Source organism: Centroberyx gerrardi, chromosome 3 (genome assembly GCF_048128805.1).
Source record: "Centroberyx gerrardi isolate f3 chromosome 3, fCenGer3.hap1.cur.20231027, whole genome shotgun sequence".
NCBI classification, from domain to species: Eukaryota; Metazoa; Chordata; class Actinopteri; order Beryciformes; family Berycidae; genus Centroberyx; species Centroberyx gerrardi.
The window spans coordinates 11,596,859-11,608,546 of record NC_135999.1 but is presented as its reverse complement, the minus strand read 5'-3'; the positions used below and the strand labels follow the sequence as shown (position 1 = coordinate 11,608,546).

Here is an 11,688-nt window from a genome sequence, read left to right as displayed (position 1 = left end):
GCGCCAACAACTACAACAGCTCCTCCAACCACCACAACAGTGGCGCCAACAACTACAACAGCTGCTCTAACAAATACAACAGCAGCACCAACAACTACAACAGCTCCTCCAACAACGACCACAGCAACACCAACAACAACAACATCAGCCCCAACAACTACAACAGCTTCTACAACAACTACAACAGCTCCTCCCACTACTACCACAGCGGCACCAACCACTACAACAGCTTCTCCAACCACCACAACAGCAACACCAACAACTACAACAGCATCACCAACAACAACCACAGCTCCTCCAACAACGACCACAGCAACACCAACAACTACAACAGCTTTTACAACAACTGCCACAGTGGCGCCAACAACTACAACAGCTGCTCCAACAACTACAACAGCTGCTCCAACAACTACAACAGCAGCACCAACAACTACAACAGCTCCTCCAACAACAACCACAGCCCCTCCAACAGCGGCACCAACAACTACAACAGCTCCTCCAACCACCACAACAGCTGCTCCAACAACTACAGCAGCAGCCCCAACAACTACAACATCTTTTACAACAACTGCCACAGTGGCGCCAACAACTACAACAGCTGCTCCAACAACTACCACAGTGGCTCCAACAACTACAACAGCTCCTCCAACCACCACAACAGTGGCGCCAACAACTACAACAGCTGCTCCAACAACTACAACAGCTCCTCCAACAACGACCACAGCAACACCAACAACTACAACAGCAGCCCCAACAACTACAACAGCTCCTCCCACTACTACCACAGCAGCACCAACCCCTATAACAGCTCCTCCAACCACCACAACAGCAACACCAACAACTACAACAGCATCACCAACAACAACCACAGCTCCTCCAACAACAACCACAGCAACACCAACAACTACAACAGCTTTTACAACAACTGCCACAGTGGCGCCAACAACTACAACAGCTGCTCCAACAACTACCACAGCGGCTCCAACAACTACAACAGCTCCTCTAACAACTATCACAGCGGCAAGAATAACTACAACAGCTCCTTCAACGACCACAACAGCAGCCCCAACAACTACAACAGCTCCTCCAACAACTACCACAGCGGCACCAACAACTACAATAGCTCCTCCATCCACCACAACAGCTGCTCCAACAACTACAACAGCATCACCAACAACTACAACAACTCCTTCAACAACTACAACAGCTCCTCCAACAACGACCACAGCAGCCCCAACAACTACGACAGCCTCTGCAACAACTACCACAGCAGCTCCAACAACAACAGCTCCTCTAACAGCTATAACAGTTGCACCAACTACTACAACCGCACCACCTACAACTACATTTACTTTTTCACCAGCTACCACAGCATCTCTTACAAGTACATCGGCAGCACCAACAACTACCCTCCCTAGCCAGTCTACATCCAGTAGCAACACAATGGTAAGTCATAGTCATTGTATCGTCATGTTTTGTCCCATTATTTCTACAACCCTTTAATAGTTTGAAATTACCATTCTCCAATATATATATTAATGCATAATTAATATAAGACACATGAATATTCACAAATATGCATGAATATGTTCATTTCGTTAACGCATTTTAATAGCAATTGGATATACAGTATGTTTTGGATGTCACAATAATGAATTCCATTGCCAGACATGAGGACCTTTGAGTTCCTCAACCTCCACCCCCTATACCCATCTACCAACCCCTGAGACATATTTTCCAATGTTCGAAATCCAATTAAAATTATAAATAAATGACATCTTTTAGGTCATCTTCAACTACATTTCTAAAATTGATAGGATGATAAGTCATATATGACTAACTATATATTATTTAGAGAAAAGAGGTATTCATTTTTGTTTTTGAAATGTCAATATTTAATCACCCATAGGTAGTTCAAACATGTAAAAAAAAGAAAAATAGTACTTTTTATCATTACATGTTTTTCAATGGCATGTAAACAAGTTCTCACAGCAAATTTTACATCTTCTCTGATTATACTAATCAACAAGTCTTTTTCAAGACACTTTTTCTCTTGTTTGGTAAGTATGTGATTTGTAAGGACCAACTGGGGATTTTTATAGAAACCTTTATCAATGCACTTATCAAATACTGTTTAATACAATATATATATATATATATATATATATATATATATATTGTATTAAACAACAACAGCTAACAGAACTGCTGATTTTATTTATATATAAATAAATAAATTAAAAATATATATATATTTATATATATATGTATATATATTTTATTTATTTATTTATTTATTTATTTATATATTTATTTATTTATTTATTTTAAACCAGAGTACATTTTTTGACCATACATCAACAATTACATATTAAAAAATATTTTAATATCTATCCCACGTCCTCAGGTTTTCTCAATATTAACTGTCCCTTTAAAGTGATGTAGAACTTTGGTAGTACCTTGGGTTGTGTAGCTTCTTGGCCATGATGTAACCCCAAAATCGGCGATTATTTGTTATCTGTTGCTTCGGTAGAGGTGATTGGAGAATTGTGTCTTTTTCTCTCTCCATTTACTGCCATTGTATGGCTGAACGGGTCTCAAAATCACACTTCTAGCGCATAAATGAACGCAAGCAAAACAGATTCTGACAATACATAAAAAATGTGTCTCTCACTTATTTTCACCTATTTACAATTATTGGTAAACATACTATTTTCTTTGTTCTATTGGCATGAGTTTCCTCCGACCGGATTTCGGAGTTACACGGTTTAATAAAGAAAGTGATTCTTTTTTTCTTTGTGATCAACTTTTTTCATTTAAAGAATAAGTTGGTACACATCATTATAGCAACAATAACAAATATGCTCACAGTATGAACACCTTTCCTCCCAATCTCCCAATATTGTCAGAATCTGCTTTGTTCACGTTTGTTAATGTGCTAGAAGTGTGATTTTGAGAGCTGTTTCGCCATTCAATGGCAGTGAATGGAGAGAGAGGAAAAACGCAATTCTCCAAACGCCTCTACCAGAGCAACAGATAACAGAACTGCTGATTTTGGGGTTATATCATAACCAGTTTGACATCACTTTAAAGGACAAGGTCCCCTTTAATATTTCAGGCATAATCTCTAGAAAGAAAAACCTCACGCAACATCATCAGTCACATTTCAGAACAATTTATGAAATTTCATGGATGCTGATATTTAAAGTGTATTGTAGCACCATGACTGCATACATTTTCAACAGAGTGGAACCAGTGGGAATCAATCCATTATTTCAACACATGGTCTGCACATTGACCAGCACTGACCATAAATCATATTAAACTGATTTGACAGTTTATGCAGCTCAGTAAAAGAAACAACCACAATGACAAACAAACAAACCAACAATAAAAAAAAAATACACAACAAAAAAAAAAAACACTCCACGGTATAACACCAAAGACAGCAACAAACTGCAATGGTTTTCAAAACCAGAGCATACAATATTGCTGTTGAAAATATGTAGTGAACATATCACTTCTCCTTCGCTCCTATTAGTTGCTCGGGAGTGATCACCTCTCTGTGAGTTCGTCAGTGCTGGCGGAGTATGTGGCTATGAGGATGTATGCACAGGAGCCTCATTGACACGCTAGATGGCTTTAAGATTGGATGTGCAAGCATGCCCATTTTTAGTGTTGCTCTATATCACTCCAATAATGCATACCCCCTGAGCACCTAAAAAGGACCAGCGCACATGTAGAATACTCAGAGAACTTTTATGGACTTTATTCAGTTGTTTACAGAAACTGAGAGGATTCAACATCAGATTATATGTGAATTCTGCATGATTATTTTACTTGATGATACGCTGAAGAATCTAATCCCAACAATTGAGGCTTATTTCTCTTGGGGAAAATACTATGGCCCGGATCTACTAAAGCTTTGCGGGTGCTAAAACCGTGTTTTCTGATCTACTAAGCCAGCGCAGAGGGCATTTGCGCCTGAAATCATGGGTTGATCTGTGTGCGCCGTTTTTTGCGGCTTGGTCTAATTGCATATGCAGTTGTGGGTGTTCCAAGGCTGAGGCGCAAAATAGAGGGAGGGAATGATGCAAATTGGCAGTGGACGTGATTTATCAAAAGGCGGTGGCCGTTAACACCTGCTGATTGCGCACAGAATTTAAGACCTGGGAAAAGCATGTCTTATCGTTTTGCGCATAGGATAGCTCTGCCGAAACTGTCTCTGGAACCGGCTCTAAGATCAAAGTGACACAATCATCTACACATCATAACATGCAGTCATTAGATCGCAGGGTTTAAACGAGTGTGCTGACTTAAAAATGTACAATTTAAGCCTCAGTGGCAGAGTAACAGAATACGCACTCAACATGCAGACTCTTACCTAAATATACATAAAAGAAAATTTGCAGGCTCTTCTCTGGATTTGCTGACACTTATTATGAACCAGTGTCTCTGCGGCATTGCCTTGATGAAAACAATGCAGCTAAAACATGTGTGCGTAATAACTGTCACGTCAGTGGAGAGGTGTGTGCGCGGCTTCTCCAACTATATCTAACCGTACTTTCACCAGGTCTCCATCCCTCCCACACTGGCACGAGGTGCCCAAGTGCATTCACTTTATGTCGTTCCAGAGTGACTTTTTACGCGCTGGTAAATGATCTCTTCTCTGCAGCTCTTTGGGGTTTTCTCTGCCACCAACACTTCCAGCTCCACTGGAGAGACATTTGCGCTTCTTTTGCCCACCATTACGTTGCCGCTAATGGGCTAGTGTGCGCATTAGGTGGCCCTTACATTAGCGCAGTCGCAATTCTAATTAATTATCTGCGCCTCCGCTCATTTGCGTGCCCTACTTTAGTAAATACCTTGTGCTGGCGGTACCAATTGCACCCGCAATTGCTTTTGCGCTGCGCCAGGAATTGCGACATGTTAGTAGATCCGGGCCTAGGTCTGCAGTCATAGAAATCCGGGGGACCTTCTATACTTTGCACAACATTTCAATCAGGAGAGACAAGTGAATGAAGTAAAGATAATTGTTTATTATAACAGATGATATAGTGAAAATTAAGACTTGTCAAGAAAGTCTTTGGCGCTTAGACTCTACAGGGAGATTTTGTAATAGAGGGGTCAGGCTGATGAGTGAAGAAGCTGATGAAGCTGATGAATCTGCGAAGACTGGGCGGTGACGGGGAGGCGGAGGGGTGCGCATAACAGCAGCATGAACGGACTAAAGCGGAGAGAGAGAAACATTTAAAAAGACATCAGCAAGATGATAGGCTAACAATGGAGGTGTGTCGCTGTGCTATTGGATAGATGTGAACAGCTGATATCTCAAATGACGGCCCGGGAAAAGACAGCAAGGAAATAATGAGTGAGCATGCGTGAGAGATGTGAATGGCAGGATGGTATGAGAAGTAAAACTACAGCCTAAGCATGCTAAAGATAGTCTTCCAGACTGAACCTTCGCTAAAGCTCCATTTGTCCACTTTCAGATTTCAGTAGTAGCAACAACAGAATCATCTCCAGCTTCGACAACTTTAGCCCCTACTGCAGTTTCTATTACTGCTGCAGCCAGTGCACAGATAACCACAACCATCCCTGCCACTACCAACGCCGGAACTACAGCATCAACTGATCCCCCACAAGAAGATGAGGGCTTCCTGATTCTGCTGTTTGATATTGACCGTGTTTTCATTCAAGCATTCAACGACCCACAGTCCCCAGAATACATAGCGCTGGCTAATAATGTTACAGCAGAGGTAAAATACTACTCATTTATTCAAAAGTCCTCTTTTGAGATAAAACAGATGTAAAATGGATTTACATATGTAATTTACATTGTCTTAATTTACATGACAATAACATTTAAAGACATTAAACAAACTAATCTACATTCATATTTTCCCATTCTTTAGTGCAATACAGCATTCAGCACTCTGTATCCACTGACTTTCCTGAGATGCATTGTGATACGTTTTAGGTAAATAATACTCACACACTTTCAGAAATGTTTGAATGATTGCTGCTAAAATATTCCAAACTGACCAACATTTCTCTCATTAGCCCTGGCTCTGTTAAGGTGGAAACCAATGTGATCTTTAAGAACCAGACAGTGGTTCCAACAACCACCGATGCAGCAGAATCTCTCCAAATGGCAATCAATACATCAATTGCATTCCTCAGTGTCATCCCCAACAGTATTAGTGCAGGTTAGTGTCCTTGTCATGGATCATGTCACGTTTTACTGACAACTCTTACAATTGTGAACAATATTTATAATATTATTTTTCATACTATTCTGTACTATACAATACAATACTATACTACACTATACTATGTTATAGCCGTAATTTTACATACAGTAACATGATTGTATATAACCATGGAATATTCTTTTATGATTAAACATTTAATAGCTGCTTTAATGTGCTATTGTGATTTGGTAGTAGTGGAAAAATGATTTGGAAAAAGTAACCAAATATACCAAATGTCGACAACGACTTTCAGTTACAACTAATATGTGTTTTTTCTTTTACTTTCATAACAGTTCTGCCAATTACCACAACAAATACAACAGCAACTACAACTACAGCTGCAGCACCAACAACAACAACAGTATTAACAGCAACAACAACTGTTGCTGCAACAACAGTAACACCGACAACTACAACTATAGATACAACAACATCACCAACACCAACAACGGTAACACAAACAACAACTGCGACGTCACTTACCACCAGCAGAGCTATGACATTAAGCAGACCACTTAATGTGGTCACTTTACTACTTTGTTCTCTTGCGTACATTGTAACAGACTGGCAATGGCTTCTCTAGGAATGGACTAAAAATGATCACATGCATGTCTCAAAGGACTAACTAGATCTAACATGGAACAGAATGGTATAGAACAAACATCAGGAAAAGCACAAAACACACAAAAGCAGATTTTAGAAAGACATAACAGTGTACCTCTTTTACATAGCCTAACCTACTCGGCACTGCCAGCCTTAGACCCTCAAAGCAAAGGGGGGACCAAGTCCATATTAATACCCATGATTTTGGAATGAGATATTCAACGAGCAGGTGCCCACATACTTTGTGCCATGTAATATATTTCTGTAGCACATGTAAATGTACCATTTATAGATCAACTTAAACACTATACAGTAATTTCATATATTTTGCAACAAATCATTATGTCAGAACCTGTATCTTTTGCATTGCTCACTTAATAACTAGTAGCTGAAATCATAACACAAATGAGTCTATGTATTATTTATTGTACATTAACATTTATTTTTGTTGATTAAGAGTCTGTATCTGTATCTAATCTGTATCTAATGTAAAAAATGTTAAAATATGGTAATTTTCTTTCCACATTTTTCAACAACCTTTTAATGGTTTGGTGTCACATAAAAATATATCACTGAACTATTGATATAAGGCATATAACTATGTGTGAACATATAGATATGGTAGTTTTATATACACGTCCTTTTAAAGCTGTAATATCAGCAATCATAATTGTAGTGGTAAGAATTAACAATAAAATGTCCCTTTATGAACACACTGTTGTAACAATGGGTTTTATGTTCTGGATTTGTCAATAATAAATTTCATTACTAGACAAAAAAAGACTTGAATTTCTCAACCCCCAAACCCAAACCCCTTCTACCAAACACTAAGACACACGTTTAAATGCTGCGCATTTGTGTCACATCTTAAAAAGGTCTAACAACAACACTTTAATTAAAAGCAAAAGACATATTAATTTCATCTTCATACACATTTGTAAAATAGGATGAGAGGTCGTTTCACGAAACACATTTTGAAATGTCTTTTTTTATTAATCTTTCTTTCTAGATAATCAGCCCATAGCTTGTTCAAATATGTCAAAGTATTTGCCATATTGTCTTTTATTTCCTTGCAAATATGCATCTTTTAAAATGAGTTACTTAATATTACTATCTTATCTTTAGTAATCATATACAATCAACTTTTGGAATTAGAAGATTTTTCTATGACCTGCTACCATAAAACCTTTCTATTAAGCCACATGGTCCGGATGGGAATTTGAACTGAAATCTTAAAATATTTGTAATCATGATTTCTGTGGGACAAAACAACAAACAAACAAACAAAAAAACGGACTAAAGAACCTTCCAAATTAAACCCAATAATGCAGACTTATGATGCTGAATAAAATATATATATTTTTATATATATATAAAGAGTATTGCATTACCATGACTGCACATTTTCAATGGTCAGCACATCGATCAACAGTGGGTCATAAATAATATTAAATTTAACTTACAGCTTATGTAGCTGAGTTAAAGAAACAACACAATGTCAAAGAAAAAAAAGAACATGCACACACATGCACAAACCCCCCTCCTGGGGTAAAATACAATCATTCCAAAACATGTATAAAGTAATTAGAAATATTATTGAATTATTGCAAATGGTCTTCATTTCTGTACAAAGATTTGATTTGGTGTGAAATGCAAAATATTAAAATTACTCAGCTTTTCATTCACATCTATTTGTTAGCAGTTTTGATAGGATTGTCCTGTTATATCAAATTATTTTCAGTAATTGAATGATGAACAAGGTCCCCTTCCTAATTTGATTGAAGTGGGGTGAACTGAACGAAACCTTGATGCGTAGATGCTTGAACTCAGCCCTTTGTAATTGAATTGAAGTAATAATAATTAAAGTCTTATTTTTCCAGGGCAAAAGTACAAAAGGTGCTATGAAAAAGTTCCCATGAATAACTGGTACAGTGGCACTGCACCTTTGCAGTTCTTGAAGTCATCATTGCTATAAATTAGAGAGACTTCAGTTTTCAGCTCCTTCTTGTTTAATAGTGGGTAAGCCTCCATGTCCAGTGCTGCACCAGGAACTGTCTTACTGCTGGAACATCTCCCTGCAGCAGAACTAGCGGGGTGTTTGGTGAATGACATTTGACCCTTAGCATGTGTCACACACCTATAAAATAAAGGCAACATTTTTATTTTATTTATTTTATGATTATGGTACACACCTAGACAAATAAGATTGCTTTACACAGTGTTGCCCAAAATAATAAGATCTCTCTGGATAACCATCCAAGTACACTGTTACTACAGTCTGTTATAATCAGTAGTGGGCACCAATATACACATATGCAGATATGATTTGACAAAACCAATATCACTGTGTGGAAGTGGATGTCAAAATACTGTATATCAGTTTAGCCTTTATAAAACATTTGAAAAAGAGACCTGAGAGAACAGCATCTGAAGTAGTTACAACAGAAAACCACTTGTGCAGCAATTCATTGATCCGCAGTTCCTTTACAAAAATGCCCAGGACAGACTGGCTCTTATGTGTTCAGTTCTTTTGTGCAACATGCACATATGTAGCATGAGCTAATGGAGCCATTTCAACCTGCCCCCCATGGACCGAAGTAAGGGTTTGGTGGCAAAAGTAGAGGGCCTTTTTCATAGAGATAATGCACTGGCACACAATCTAGAGCCATAAAATATGAATAACTATTATTAAAAATGATTCTAAACTAACTTATTTTCAATGCAAGCTTAGATAAGACATCATCCTCCATTGACTGACTACTGCTGCACGGTCTAACACCACTGACAGTGACAGACTGGAATGGTCATTTGAATTTTTCAAAACACAAGCATATAATATTCCTGTGAAAAAGGAACATGGGGAACAGTAAAACACATCACTTCTCCTTGGCTCTCAGGGAGTAATGAGAGCAACTAGATGGATGACTGTAATCAGTTGCTTACAGACATCAATAGCTTATCAGTAAGGTGTAATTACTTTTTATTGGAATAAGTTCATGGGGCAATAAGTAAAATTCATGAGTCATTTCAGCTATGCAAAAAAGGTCTCATTATTAAGCCAAAAAAACTGAAGAAGAAGAAATTGCAATATTATTATTATTGTATTTTGCATATTACTGTTTCACTAGACATTTCTGTTTGATGTCTCCTCTAATTAGGTAGCTTACTTGTTAAAAGTGTTATTGTGCAAAAGTGATTACTTTTTAATGTTAATTATAGGCCACCATCACTCAAGGTGTTGGGAGGGGTGAGAGGTTTGAAGGGTGAGGTCTGTGCCACCCTCCATTATTTGGCTTTCTTATATTTTTAGAGGTGGTAAAAAGCTAAATGTAGAGAGCTAAAAATGGTCTGTCTGCATCTAAATCTATATCTGCATGTCTATCTATCTTTACTTTTGTCATTCACATGAACATTTTAAAACGATGATAGATATTTGCAATAAAAAAAATTCTCAAAAGATGTATTTTGAATTCAGGATGTAACACCACAGAAAAAGTCAAGGGGAGTGAATATATTCTTAAAGCACTGTATAAACCTTCAATGCCTGAAGATCCAGGAATTTGGTTGTAGACAGTTGCATGTTTTTCGCCACTTATATAAATATAATTCATTTAACTCAGTGTGGAAAGGGGCACCTTGGTGGCTGAATGGTCTAAGGGGCATACTTTGTCACATGTCATCCCCCTGTCTCTCCAAATCTCTCCTGTCTGTCTCTACTGTGACTTGACCAATAAAGGCAAAAAAGTGCCCCCCCTCCACATTTTTAAAAGAACAGGTGTGCTTGCTTGCGCAGTACATATGTGACCCCTTGTGTAAGTTTATATATAGTGCCAACAAGTGTAGTAGGAATAGTTCCTAGATGACAAATGTTAGGCTGAGGAAAAAATAGGAGAACATTTAAAAAAAACTGCATTGCTGAAAACAAGGGCGTCACTTTGTGTTGAAAAGTGGTGGGGACATAAGGGCTCAGATGAAAAAACGTTTTTTAAACGGTCTTCAACATATGCGATTTTAGGCAATGTAATGGGGGGATCGGTATGAGATCAGAGTAGATAATTACGGCGAGAAAAAAATTGCATAACGGCGCATCAAAAGGACAGGCTACTACAGAGTCGACAATACGAAAATACTCAGCATAAAACGCACAGCAACGTCGACCGCACAAGTACAGTCATCCATATGCATCACATCCACAGCTGCAACACCATGTCAATCGAACAATGCCAACATCACATCTACTGTAGAAAGCACCAGTGCATGAAGACCTGGCTTCGCTCTTCAATGTCACAAACCCGACAACAGCGTGGCTGTTTGTCATTTTCACAGAGAGAGAACGGAAAACTTGGACAAGAAAAAACTGTGTCAAGAATTTGTTAAAGTTACTGATCGGGGCATGCACGTTTTTGGGTCATTTTAGAGTCAGTGTCCCCAGCGTCCCCAGTGTAAATGACACCTATGCCTTCTCCTGCTCTTCAGTCTCCTTTTTTCCTCCAGTGGCTCTCTCCCTCTTCCTCTTCCCTGTAAAAACTGTTCACCTCAACAAATAATTTCATCTCTAAGTAAAGTGTCCACCACACGTGAGCGGAATGAAATGCTGGTATGTTTAATAGAGACTTTGCAATTGCAGCCACAGCAGGTGCCATGGAGGTCCATTCGAGAACTGGCTGTGCGCAAATAATGTAAAATATAGAACAAACTACATGGATTTTTTTTTAGCTTACGTTACTTACATTTCTTGGTGCAAGCTATTTTTCAGAACATTTTTAACAAATTATGCTTTTAAAAAGTGATGGGGACAAAATCGGCCAATCGGCATCATTTGATGGGGGAC

General features: G+C 38.3%; 1 long non-coding RNA gene across 1 annotated transcript; it reads left to right on the top strand.

Annotated features, from left to right (window-relative positions):
- The first annotated feature begins 1,322 nt into the window (after window positions 1-1,322).
- On the top strand, window positions 1,323-7,245 carry LOC144538528 (uncharacterized). The gene is made up of 5 exons (XR_013504321.1): window positions 1,323-1,446; window positions 5,493-5,759; window positions 5,916-5,980; window positions 6,064-6,209; window positions 6,548-7,245. It is a non-coding gene; the product is annotated as an uncharacterized LOC144538528 (long non-coding RNA).
- The last annotated feature ends 4,443 nt before the right edge of the window (window positions 7,246-11,688 follow it).